This window comes from Carlito syrichta, unplaced genomic scaffold (genome assembly GCF_000164805.1).
Source record: "Carlito syrichta isolate Samal-C Ts95f unplaced genomic scaffold, Tarsius_syrichta-2.0.1 Scaffold156020, whole genome shotgun sequence".
Lineage (NCBI taxonomy): Eukaryota > Metazoa > Chordata > Mammalia > Primates > Tarsiidae > Carlito > Carlito syrichta.
In genome coordinates, this window is record NW_007100116.1 from 59631 (window position 1) to 71138 (window position 11508).

The 11508-nt window shown below is 49.1% G+C and overlaps 1 protein-coding gene and 1 pseudogene across 1 annotated transcript in view; both read right to left on the minus strand.

Moving 5' to 3' along the window:
• The window catches only part of LOC110594352 (adenylate kinase isoenzyme 1), a 15648-nt gene that overhangs the window by 1933 nt on the left and 2207 nt on the right, over positions 1-11508 (minus strand).
• The window catches only part of LOC103252384, a 4491-nt pseudogene continuing 566 nt past the window's right edge, over positions 7584-11508 (minus strand).

Here is an 11508-nt window from a genome sequence, read left to right on the forward strand (position 1 = left end):
TCCATTCACCTCAGCCTCCCAAAGGCGCGGGATTACAGGCTGAGCCACTGAGCCCGGCGCAGCTCTCCTTTTTTATAGAAATACTAGAGACACCGATTTACCCATCATTTTATTCACTTAGTAGACCTTGAGATGATCCTATGTTGGCAAGTAAGGTGTTAGCCAATTTGTTTCTTTTTTAACAGAGACAGGATCTCACGATGTTGCCTAGGCTGGTCTCAAACTCCTGGGTTTAAGTGATCCTCCTGCCTCAGCCTCCCAAAATGCTAGGATTACAGGTGTGAGCCACCATACCTGGCTTGCTGATTCTTTGTAACCACTAGATAGTATCCTGCCCTATGAACATACCATACTTTATTTAGCTTCTAATGGATGGATATTCAGGTTGAGGTATTACTTTTGGGGTAGATTTAAGCAGCCCTGTCTTGCTTTCTTCCTGCCCAGACACTTTGGGGAAGGTAGGAGAGGACCCAGCTCACTGCTCACACCACACACACACACACACACACACACACACACACACACACACACACACCCCTTACAACCAAGCAGGATCCACGCCAGGAAAGCGAGTGGCTCATACAATTTGCTGTATTAGCCTCTAGGTAGGGAAAAAGCCCTATGATCGTCCTCATAACCACAGAACATGCAATTGGCAAAACTCAGCACATGCTCCCAACTTAAAGTAAAATACTTCTAAGAAGACACCGCCAGGAGTTGCTAAATAACTCCTCCATCCACATCTCACTTAATGGGGAAACGTTCGCTTACCCACCGAAGTCAGGAACAAGACAGCTTTGCCCACCATTGCCCTCTGTCTTAGTGAGGCATGAGAGGGTGGCTGAGGCAATGGGTGGAGCCAATTCAAGAGGGCAGAAGTGGAAAGAGGGAAAACCATGTCTGTTTGCAGAGAATGTGATGATATTTCTGGAAAACCCAAGAAAATGGACCAGTCGACTAGTATAGACTTAAGAGAATCTGATAAAGTGACAGGATGTAGCATGAATATACAGAAGAGAGCCTGTGCTTCACACATGCAAAAGCCACCAGTGAGAAAAGGAGTCTCTGCTTGCAACAGCAACAAAAATACAAAATGCTCAGGCCAAACCTCTCTAAATGTGTGCAAAATCTTATTTTTTATCTGCTTATCTCACTCTCTTGCCTAGACTAGAGTGCAGTGGTGCAATCATAGTTCACTGTAGCCTCTACCTCCTGGGCTCAAGTAATCCTCCCACCTTCAGCTCCAGAGTAGCTGAGACTACAGGCTCACACCACCACACTCAGCCTGGAAAATCTTTAAAGAAAACATTAAAAAGAAAATATTCCTAAGTGACTCAAAGGCAGGCATTCACAAAAGGATCACATACATATTCTTGGGTAGAAACACTCCACATTAAAAAGAAGCTGAGTTTTCCTAAATTAGTACACTTGTAAGGTCATCCAAACGGGATATGGTGGAGTTGGGTTGATTCTGACATTCGTATTCAAAAACAAAACAGGAATGGGCAGGCAGAGAAAGGCAATGGGCAGTGGGAGTGGTGGAGTGGGTATTCAGCCCCTACCAGATCTTTTTTTTAATTAAAAAACATTTTTCAGCCATGTGCGGTGGCTCACGCCTATAATCCCAACACTTTGGGAGGCCAAGGTGAGAGGATTGCCTGAGCCCCCAGGTTCGAGACCAGCCTGGGCAACTTGGTGACACCTTGTCTGTACAATAAATCAAAAAATTAGCCGGGCGTGGTGGCGCGTGCCTGTAGTTCCAGCTACTTTTTTTTTTTGAGATGGAGTCTCATTCCGTCGCCCAGGCTAGAGTGCAGTGGCACACTCACGGCCACCCCAGCATTGACCTGCTGGACTCCAGCGATCCTTCCACCTTAGCCTTCCAAGTAGCCAGAACTACAGGCGTGCGCTACCATGCCCGGCTAATTTTACCTGAGTCCTGCAGGTTGATGCTGGGGTGGCTGTGAGCGTACCACTGCACTCCAGCCTGGGCAACAGAGTGAGGCTTCAACTCAAAAAAATAAAAAATTTTAAAAAATCTGATTTTTAAAACAGTGCAAAATATAAAAAACTGTACACCTTTGGAAAAACAAAAAAATTTTTTTAGAGTCACATCTCCCTAAGTTACCCAGACTAGTTTCAAATTTCTGAGCTCAAGCAATCCTCCTGCCTCAGCCTCTTGAATAGCTGGGACCCAGGTATGTACTACTCTGGCCTACCCTACTAGATATTGAAATGTGGCTGGGCTTGGTACCTCAGCCTGTAATCCCAGCACTTTGGGAGGCCGAGGGGAGTGGATTGTCTGAACCTGCGGGTTCAAAACCCGCCTGGGCAACTTGGCGAGACCTCATCTCTACAATAAATCAAAAATTAGCCAGGTGTGGTAGCGCGCGCCTGTAGTTCCGGCTACTTGGAAGGTCGAGGCTGCAGTGGCTGGGAGCGTGCCACTGCACTCCAGTCTGGGTGACAGAGTGAGACTCCAACTCAAAAAAAAAAGATTGAAACATCGTAAATGTCTAGAACTAAAACAGAGATGCAGGAATGGATAAACAGAATAGAAAGCCCAGAAACAGACCTGAGTGAACATGAAAATTTGGTATATGGCGAGGCAGACTCTTAAGTCAGTGGGGAGGCAACATAGACTTTTAAACAAATGATGCTGAGACAGCTAGAAAGCAATTTGGAAAAAGATAAAATTGGCTCCTTCCCAACCAAGCACAGTGGCTCACATCTGTAATCCCAACACTTTGGGAGGCAGAGGAAAGAGGATTGCCTGAGTCCAGGGCTTCACGAACAGCCTGGGCAACTTGGCAAGACCACATCTCTATAATAAATCAAAAAATTAGCCAGGCATGGTGGCACACGCCTGGGGTTCCAGCTACTTGAAAGGATCACCTGAACCCAGCAGGTCAAGGCTGTGGTGGCCGTGAATGTGCCATTGTACTCCAGCCTGGATGACAAAGTGACACTCCAACTCAAAAGTAAAAAAAATTTATAAAAGAGCCAGGCATGGTGGCGTCACCCTGTGGTCCCAGCTACTCAAGAGGCTGAGGCAGGAAGATTGCTTGAGCCTAGGAGTTTAGGGGCAGCCTGGGCAACATAGTAAGATCCATCCCTGAAAAAGTAAGTAAATTAAAAAAATAAATAATATACAGAGAGTGAGAAGAAGAGACACAAACTGTATACACATCTACTTTATACTTGCAAAAACAAACACCTGAAGAACAACCCAAAAACTCTTGGAAATGAATCTTTATGAGTGGAGAATGGTATGAATTGGGTGGGGAATAGACAGGGGTGAATAGAAAAAAGATATCTGTGGATTGGATATACCTTTGTATGTGGCTTTGACTTTTTTGAGTCACACTTTTGAGTCTCTGTCGCCCAGGCTTGAATACAGTGGCACAATCATGACCCACTGCAGCCTTGACCTCCTGGGCTCAGGTGATCCTTCTACCTCAGCCTCCTGAGTAGCTTGGACTACAAGTGTGCACCACCATCCCAGCTAATTATTTTTTCATAGAGACAAGTTCTCATTATGTTGCCCAGGCTGGTCTCAAACTCCTGACCTCAAGCAATCCTCCCACCTTGACCTCTCAAAGTGCTGGAATTACAGGCATGAGCCACCATGCCTGGCTGGCTTTGAATTTTAGAATCATGAAATAATTTACCAATTCAAAATTCAATTTGGAAAAGCAATCCCTAACTACTGAAAACCGAATAAAAACAAAGTACCCAACTGTATATCAACTTTATTACATTATAACACAGAGAAAAGAATGATTTAAGCTGACAAGTGACCTGGTGTTTCTATTGTCCATCCATAGTGCAATAGAGTTGGCCTGCTGTATCCATGTGTTCCACATTCATGGATTTAACCAACCTCGGATTGAAAATATTCGGGAAAAAAACTGCATCTATACCGAACATGTACAGATCAATTTCTCTTGTCATTATGCCCTAAATGATACAGTATAACTATTTACATAGCATTTGTATTAGAGACTATAAGTAATCTAGAGATGGTTTCAAGTATACAGGAGGCTGTGCATAGGTTACATGCAAATACTATACTTATTTTATATTTATATGTACTATATATAAACATATATACTATGTCTATAAATATGTATACTATAATATATTTTATTTATTTTTTGTGTTGGAGTCTCACTATGTTGCCCAGGCTGGAGTGCAGTGGCACTCTCACAGCCACCCCAGCATCGACCTGCTGGGTTCTGGTGATCCTTCCGCCTCAGCCTTCCAAGTAGCTGGAACCACAGGTGTGAGCCACCATGCTTGTCTATTTTTTTAAAAAAATGACTGTAGAGAAGAGGTCTCGCCAAGTTGTCCAGGCTGGTCTCGAACCCCTAGGTTCAGGCAGTCCTCTTGTCTCTGCCTTCCAAAGTGCTGGGATTATAGATATGAGCCACCATGCCTGGCCTAGTTTTATTCTTGGTCGTTAATATTTGTTTATTATTATTACTTGAGTCGGAGTCTCACTCTGTCACCCAGGCTGGAGTGCAATGGCACGCTCATGGCCACTGCAGCCTTAATCTGCTGGGTTCAGGTGATCCTTCCGCCTCAGCCTTCCAAGTAGCTGGAACCGCAGGCATGTGCCACTATGCCCGGCTGATTTTTGATTTATTGTAGAGACAAGGTCTCACCAAGTTGCCCAGGCTGGTCTCGAATTCCTGGGCTCAGGCGATCTTCTCACCTCCACCTCCCAAAGTGCTGGAATGACAGACGTGAGCCACCATACCAGGCTGGTACATGATTTTGAAACTGCTTTGTATATAATGGTTTAATGCAAATGACCATGTTAATGGTATTAGGAGTTAAAATTTTTTGGAGAGAGAGAAAAGAGAAGGAAAAGCACTGTAAACGTTACATGTGAACCAGGAAGATGAGGGGTTTGGCCACCTGGTTTTCTTTTTCCTTTCCAGAGCATGTGTTTCCTAGCTCTGTCCACAGGGAAGGCCTGGAAACCATGACAACCCAACAGCACTGCGGACTCTGCACCCAAACTGTGCATCACTAAGAAAGGCTCCCTGGAGAAATGGCCCAGGAAATGGAACTGGGCAAGAAATGGGACAAGGGAGAGTCTTGTACCAAGGAGCAGAGAAGCATTCAACAAGAAAGAATGCCAGTGTCAGCCGGGCTTGGTGGCTCAGCCTGTAATCCCTCGCTTTGGGAGGCTGAGGTGAGTGAATTGCCTGAGCCCGCGGGTTCGAGACCCGCCTGGGCAGCGAGACCTCATCTCTACAATAAATCAAAAAATCAGCTGGGCGTGTTAGCACGCGCCTGTAATTCCGGCTACTTGGAAGGCTGAGGCGGAAGGATCGCCAGAGCCCAGCAGGTCGAGGCTGCGGTGGCCGGGAGTGGCCACTGTGCACTCCAGTCTGGGCGACAGAGTGAGACTCCGACTCAAAACAAAAAAAAAGAATGCCAGTGTCAGTGTGATGGGGTTCCTGGTGACCAAAGATGTGACCACTTGAGCATCAGAAAGAAAAATGGAGGTGTCCTGTAGTCCCAGCTACTTGGGAGGCTGAGGTGGGAGGACCATTTGAGCTCAGGAAACTGAGGTTAGCCTGGACAACATAGCATGACCTCATGTGTAAAAAAAATTTTTTTTAATTAAAAATTTTGCGGCTGGGCACAATGACTTATGCCTGTCATCCCAACACTTTGGGAGGCCAGGGTAGGAGGGTTGTTTGAGCCTAGGAGTTCAAGACCAGCCTAGGCAACATAGTGAGACTTCGTCTCTATGAAAAAAATCAAAAAATTAGATGGACATGGTGGTGTGTGCCTGTAAGTCCCAGCTACTCAGGCGGTTGAGGCAGAAAGACCACCTGAGCCCAGGAAGTCAAGGCTACAGTGAGCCATGATCATGTCACTGCACTCCCGCCTGTGTCACAGAGTGAGACCCTGACTCAGGAAAATAATAAAAAAAGGATTCCAGCTAATACAAATATGGAAAAACTGACCAGAAGACAAAGTTTTCATTTTTCCATATTTCTTCTTTTTGAGTTGGAGCCTCACACTGTTGCCCAGGCTGGAGTGCAGTGGCACACGCACAGCCTCCACAGCCTCGACCTGCTGGGCTCAGGTGATCCTTCTGCCTCAACCTTCCAAGTAGCTGGAATTACAGGAGTGCGCCACCATGCCTGGCTAATTTTTAAAAATTTATTGTAGAGACGAGGTCTCACCATGTTGCCCAGGCTGGTCTTGAACCCGTGGGCTCAGGCAATCCTCTCGCCTCTGCCTCCCAAATTGTTGGGATTACAGGCGTGAGCCACTGTGCCCAGCCATTTTCCTATATTTAATAAAATCTCTGATTCAGGTCAGCAACAAGTGAATTCCTCAGATGAGAGGTTGATGGGGCACTTTGCAGCAGTCACCGTCTGACCCCGTAGGAGTTTGCTAGGGTACCTTAACGAAGTACTGTGGACAGGTTGCCACCAACAAGAGATACGGACTGTCTCACAGCCCTGAAGGCTGCAAGTCTGAGAGTGAGCTTTTGGCAGGGCTGGTTCTCCTGATACCTCTTCCGGGCTTGCGGCTGGCCACCTTCTTGATGCGTTCTCCCACGGTCTTGCCTCTGTGTCTGTCTGCGTCCTCATCTCTTCTTTTCTTTTTTTATTTTTTGAGTCAGAGTCTCACTTCGTCACCCAGGCTGGAGTGCACTCCAGGCCACCGCAGCCTCAACCTGCTGGGCTCAGGCGATCCTTCCACCTCAGCCTTCCAAGTAGCTGGGACTACAAGCGCACACCACCATGCCCAGCTATCATCCTCATCTCTTCTTATAAGGACCCCTGTCAGACTGGATTAGGACCCACTCTGATGACCCCTCTTACATGAGTTTGGTACTTTTTTTTTTTGAGTTGGAGTCTCACTCTGTCGCCCAGGATGGAGTGCAGTGGCACACTCACAGCTACCCCAGCATCGACCTGCTGGGCTCCCGTGATCCTTCGGCCTCAGTCTTCCAAGTAGCCGAAACTATAGGTGCACGCTACTATGCCTGACTAATTTTTTTGACTGATAGTAGAGACAAGGTCTCACCATTTGCCTAGGCTGGTCTCAAACCCGCAGGCTCAGGCAATCCACACGCCTTGGCCTCCCAAAGAGCTGGGATGACAGGCTGAGCCACCGAGCCCAGCCTGATGACCCCTCTTCATCGAGTCTTATCTGTAAAGACCCTATCTCCAATGCAGTCGCATTTTGAGGTACTGGGGGTCAGGACTTCAACGTAGGAATTTTTTGAAGGGACCAATGAGCTCACAACAGACTTCTTACTATGAGTGGGACGAGTCCTCCTGAAATGACGGAAGAGAAATCTGTACTGAATCACAGCGCTCTACAGGGGCTCTGCACTGATTCATGCAGCCAGCTCAGGGACAGACAGAATGTGACAGTCCCACCGTCATCAGAATTTGGCAGAAAAAGAACTTGGCAAGCACAATACATACTCTTTTTCCCTTTTTCTCCAGACCACTACCTGGGCCCCAGTGAACATTCAGGCTCTGACTTCCCTTGAACATGTAATACATTTTATTTATTTATTTATTTATTTATTATTTTGTTGTTGTCCCAGGTTTATTGGTAATATTACGGCATCACAGAAAGACTCCAACAGCTCCTCGTGGTGTTTTGAAGTTCATCCCAACTGTCGGCTGAGTGACCTGCAGGTTGGACAGACTGCCAAAGTCCAAAAGCTTCAGCATTTCCTTAGTGTCAGAATCTACTTCAATGATCTCCTGACCCAGGGCTGAGACCTCCGGAACGTAATTGTCCCTCCTTTCTCTCTCTTCCTCCTATACCTTGATGGCGATGCCTCTCACCGGGCCGCTCTGGATCCACTTCATCAGATGCGTGACATAGCCGGCTATCTTGTTGCAGAGCTTCTTGCTGGGAATAATGGCGATCTCCTCGCACATGGGCTTGTTCCTGTGGAAGTCGTTGCCCAGGCACGTGTAGGGCTTGTTCGTGTGGAAGTCGTTGCCCAGACGCGTGTAGTACTTCTCAGTGATGACCTGGGCCGCCTTCTTCACGGTTTTGGTTCAAACACGGCCATGTTGGTGGGTCCTTGGTAAAAGATGTCATACATTTTTTAAAACGGGCCAGGTGTGGTGGCTCACACCTGTAATCCCAACACTTCGGGAGGCCGAGGCGAGAGGACTGCTTGAGCCCAGGAGTTCGAGACCAGCCTGGGCAACACAGCAAGACCACATCTCTACAAAAATTAAAATAGCTAGGCATGGTGGTGCACATCTGTAGTTCTAGCTACTTGAGAGGCTGAGGCGTCTGAGCCCAGGAGGTGGAGGCTGCGGTGAGCCATGATCGTGCCACTGCACTCTAGCCTGGGCAACAGAGTGAAACTCTGACTCAAAAAAATAAAATAGGCTGGGCTCAGTGGCTCAGCCCATAATCCCAGCACTTTTGGAGGCCGAGGCGAGTGGATTGCCTGAGTCCGCAGGTTTGTGACCTGCCTGGGCAACTTGGTGAGACCTCGTCTCTACAATAAATCAAAAACTAGCCGGGTGTGATAGTGCATGTCTGTATTTCCAGCTACCTGGAAGGCTGAGGCAGAAGGATCACCGGACCCCAGCAGGTTGAGGCTGCAGTGGCCGGGAGCGTGCCACTGCACTCCAGTCTGGGCGACGGAGTGAGACTCTAACTCAAAAAATAAAATAAAGCCAATAGTCACAAAGACAAAAATATTAGGTGCCTTCCAATAGAGTTCACACCACCACCTATGAAGTATGAAGAGTTTCCAACAAGATTCCAGACACACTACCAGTTTACAGGAAAGAGAGGATTGAATCATTCTCGTAGGCTGCATATGTGTGAGGAAAGTGGCCGAGTATGAGCTGCACCCCATCCCACTGGCCCCAAAGCTTAATGAGGCAGCCCTACCTCCCACAGAACAGGAGGCAGCCCGAGGAAACCCTTCTTCCTTGGGTTTCAGTTTCCCCATCTGTAAAATAGGGGTGTTGATTTTCCTGGCTTCCCGTGGATTTCAGTGGGTGGGCTCAGAAAAGCCCTCAGTGGTGTTTGCAGAACACAGGCGGGCAGGATTCACGAGGAGTAACCACACGCTTCCTGGGCATTGTGTTCTCCTGTCCAGAGATTTCTGTTCTGGGGACCGTCACCTAGCCATACCCCAAAGATGCCAAAATGCACCAAAGACGTGTGAGCCAGGCGGGGTCCCCGACAGGGCTGGGCACAGTCTGTGTTTCAGGCGCTGGGGACACCATGCACTTCAGAACCTCTGGATAGACCCTACAGCAGGGGCCACCGCAAGCTGAAATGCCTGTGGGGGTGACCCTGGCCCAGGGAGAAGGCATGTCCTGAAGGTCACACCGTGGAGGAGTTAGAACCTGGGCTCCGGGAGGGGGCCCGCGGGCTTCAGTCCTGCCTCCGCCTCCTGAATCGTGTGACCCTGGGCAAACACCCCAATCCCTCTGCGAAAAATCGGGATGCGAACGCCTGGAACGTTCCGGAAGATGAGTTCATCCGTGCAGCGTGGAGAACAGCACCAGGCTCAATAAAAGCTCAGGAAGCGTTCACGCAGCTGTTGCCATGGGGACGGGCCGGCCTGCGTTGCCAAGTCAGTCGGTTTTCAAGAGGAGCTGGGAGTTTTGATGCGGAAGCTCCCCATTGTGGAGGGCTGGCCGCAGATCCGAGAAAGAAAATGCGAAACACGCACAGCGGACGTGTCCGCGTCCAACGGGGCCGAGGACCGGGCTTGTGGCCTCTGTTCCGAGCCCTCGCAGCCACCCGTGCAGCCCATCCAGCTGGGCACCTGCTTCCTTCCGGGCGCTGACTGGGGGCTGAGGCCAGCAGAGAAATGAATGAGACTGGCCTTTGCCCTCCTGGAACTCCCAGGCTCGGAGGGGGAGCCTGTGACTTGACCTTTAACCTCATCACAATGACCCCCACATCACTGCATCAATGGAGGAGTGAAGAAAGAGCCCGCCCCTGCCTCCCTGGGGGCTGCTGCCCCAGCCCCGTGACCCTTGATTCTATCAAAGTGCCAGGATTTCTCTGAAAGGGAATTTAAAAAAAATTTTTTTGAGTTGGAGTCTCACTCTGTCGCCCAGGCTGGAGTGCCGTGGCACGCTCAAGGCCACCCCAGTGTCAACCCGCTGGACTCCGGCGAACCTTCTGCTTCAGCCTTCCGAGTAGCCGCAACTACAGGCCTGCACTACCATGCCTGGCTAATTTTTCGATATATTGTAGAGACGAGGTCTCGCCAAGTTGCCCAGGTGGGTCTCGAACCCCTGGGCTCAAGCAATCCTCTTGCCTTGGCTTCCCAAAGTGCTGGGATTACAGGCTTAAGCCACTGAGCCTGGCCTTTTTTTTTTTTTTTTTTAAATACAGGATCTTGCTCTCTCACCCAGGCTGGAGTGCAGTGGCATGATCATAGCTCACTGCAGCCTCAAACTCCTGGGCTCAAACAATCCACCTGCGTCAGCCTCCTGAGTAGCCAGGATTACAGGTGCACGCCACCACACCTAGCTAATTTTTACAGTTTTATGTAGAGACGGCGGTCTCACTATGTTGCCCAGGCTGGTCTCGAAATTTTGGGCTCAAATGATCCTTCTGTCTTGGTCTTCCTAGTACCTGTGACTATAGGTGTGACCCACCCTCCACTGAAAGGGATTTTAACTGGAATCCGGCAGGTCCCAGAAAAGCCTAGAGGCCTATACAGCCTGCCAGGCAGTTTTTCTTTTCCTGCTTAACCATTTCCAAACGGACCCAAAATGACCCCCCATACCCCGATGCTACTGTCCACAGTGTCATCACCATTCAGGTGCCTGGATGAGTCCTCTCCTAACGTCCACGCTGACATGTACAAATAACCTGAAGAAACTCACTCTAACTTGCCCAGTTCCGGCTTCTCTTCCACTCGCTACTGCTCCAGTGTCCCCATTACAGGGGGGCCACCACCCGGACCCCCCTAGCCTGAAGCGGCCCACTCTCGGTCCTCTGGAATGCCATTCTGTTTTCGGTTCTTTGTTGCAGTTAATCACCACCAGAAATGCCTTTGCTTGGTGTCACGCCATGCCTGTCATGCCCGCTAGCATTTTGGCATCTTAAGGTCGGGACTGTGTCTGTCTTGGGATCTCTGTATCCCCAGCCCCATGGCTTGTTGTGCTAAGAATTATTCAGGGAATGAACAGATGAATGAATCACTGTATTCCCTCTTTGTGGCCTAGGAAGGTGCTACACCCTCCTGCTATTCAGTGGGCAGATGGTTTACCCACCAGGTGCTGGGAGCCGGGCAGGAAGACACTGAAATGACCCTCCCTGCCCTCAGAGAGCTCACTGTCTCCTTGACCAGGTTCTAGAAGCTTCCAACACCCTGACTGTCCCTTGATCATAGAAAACTCCAGCCGGGCTCGGTGGCTCAGCCTGTCATCCCGCGCCTTTGGGAGGCTGAGGTGAGTGGATAGCCTGAGCCCGCGGGTTCGAGATCCGCCTGAGCAACTTGGTGAGACCTCA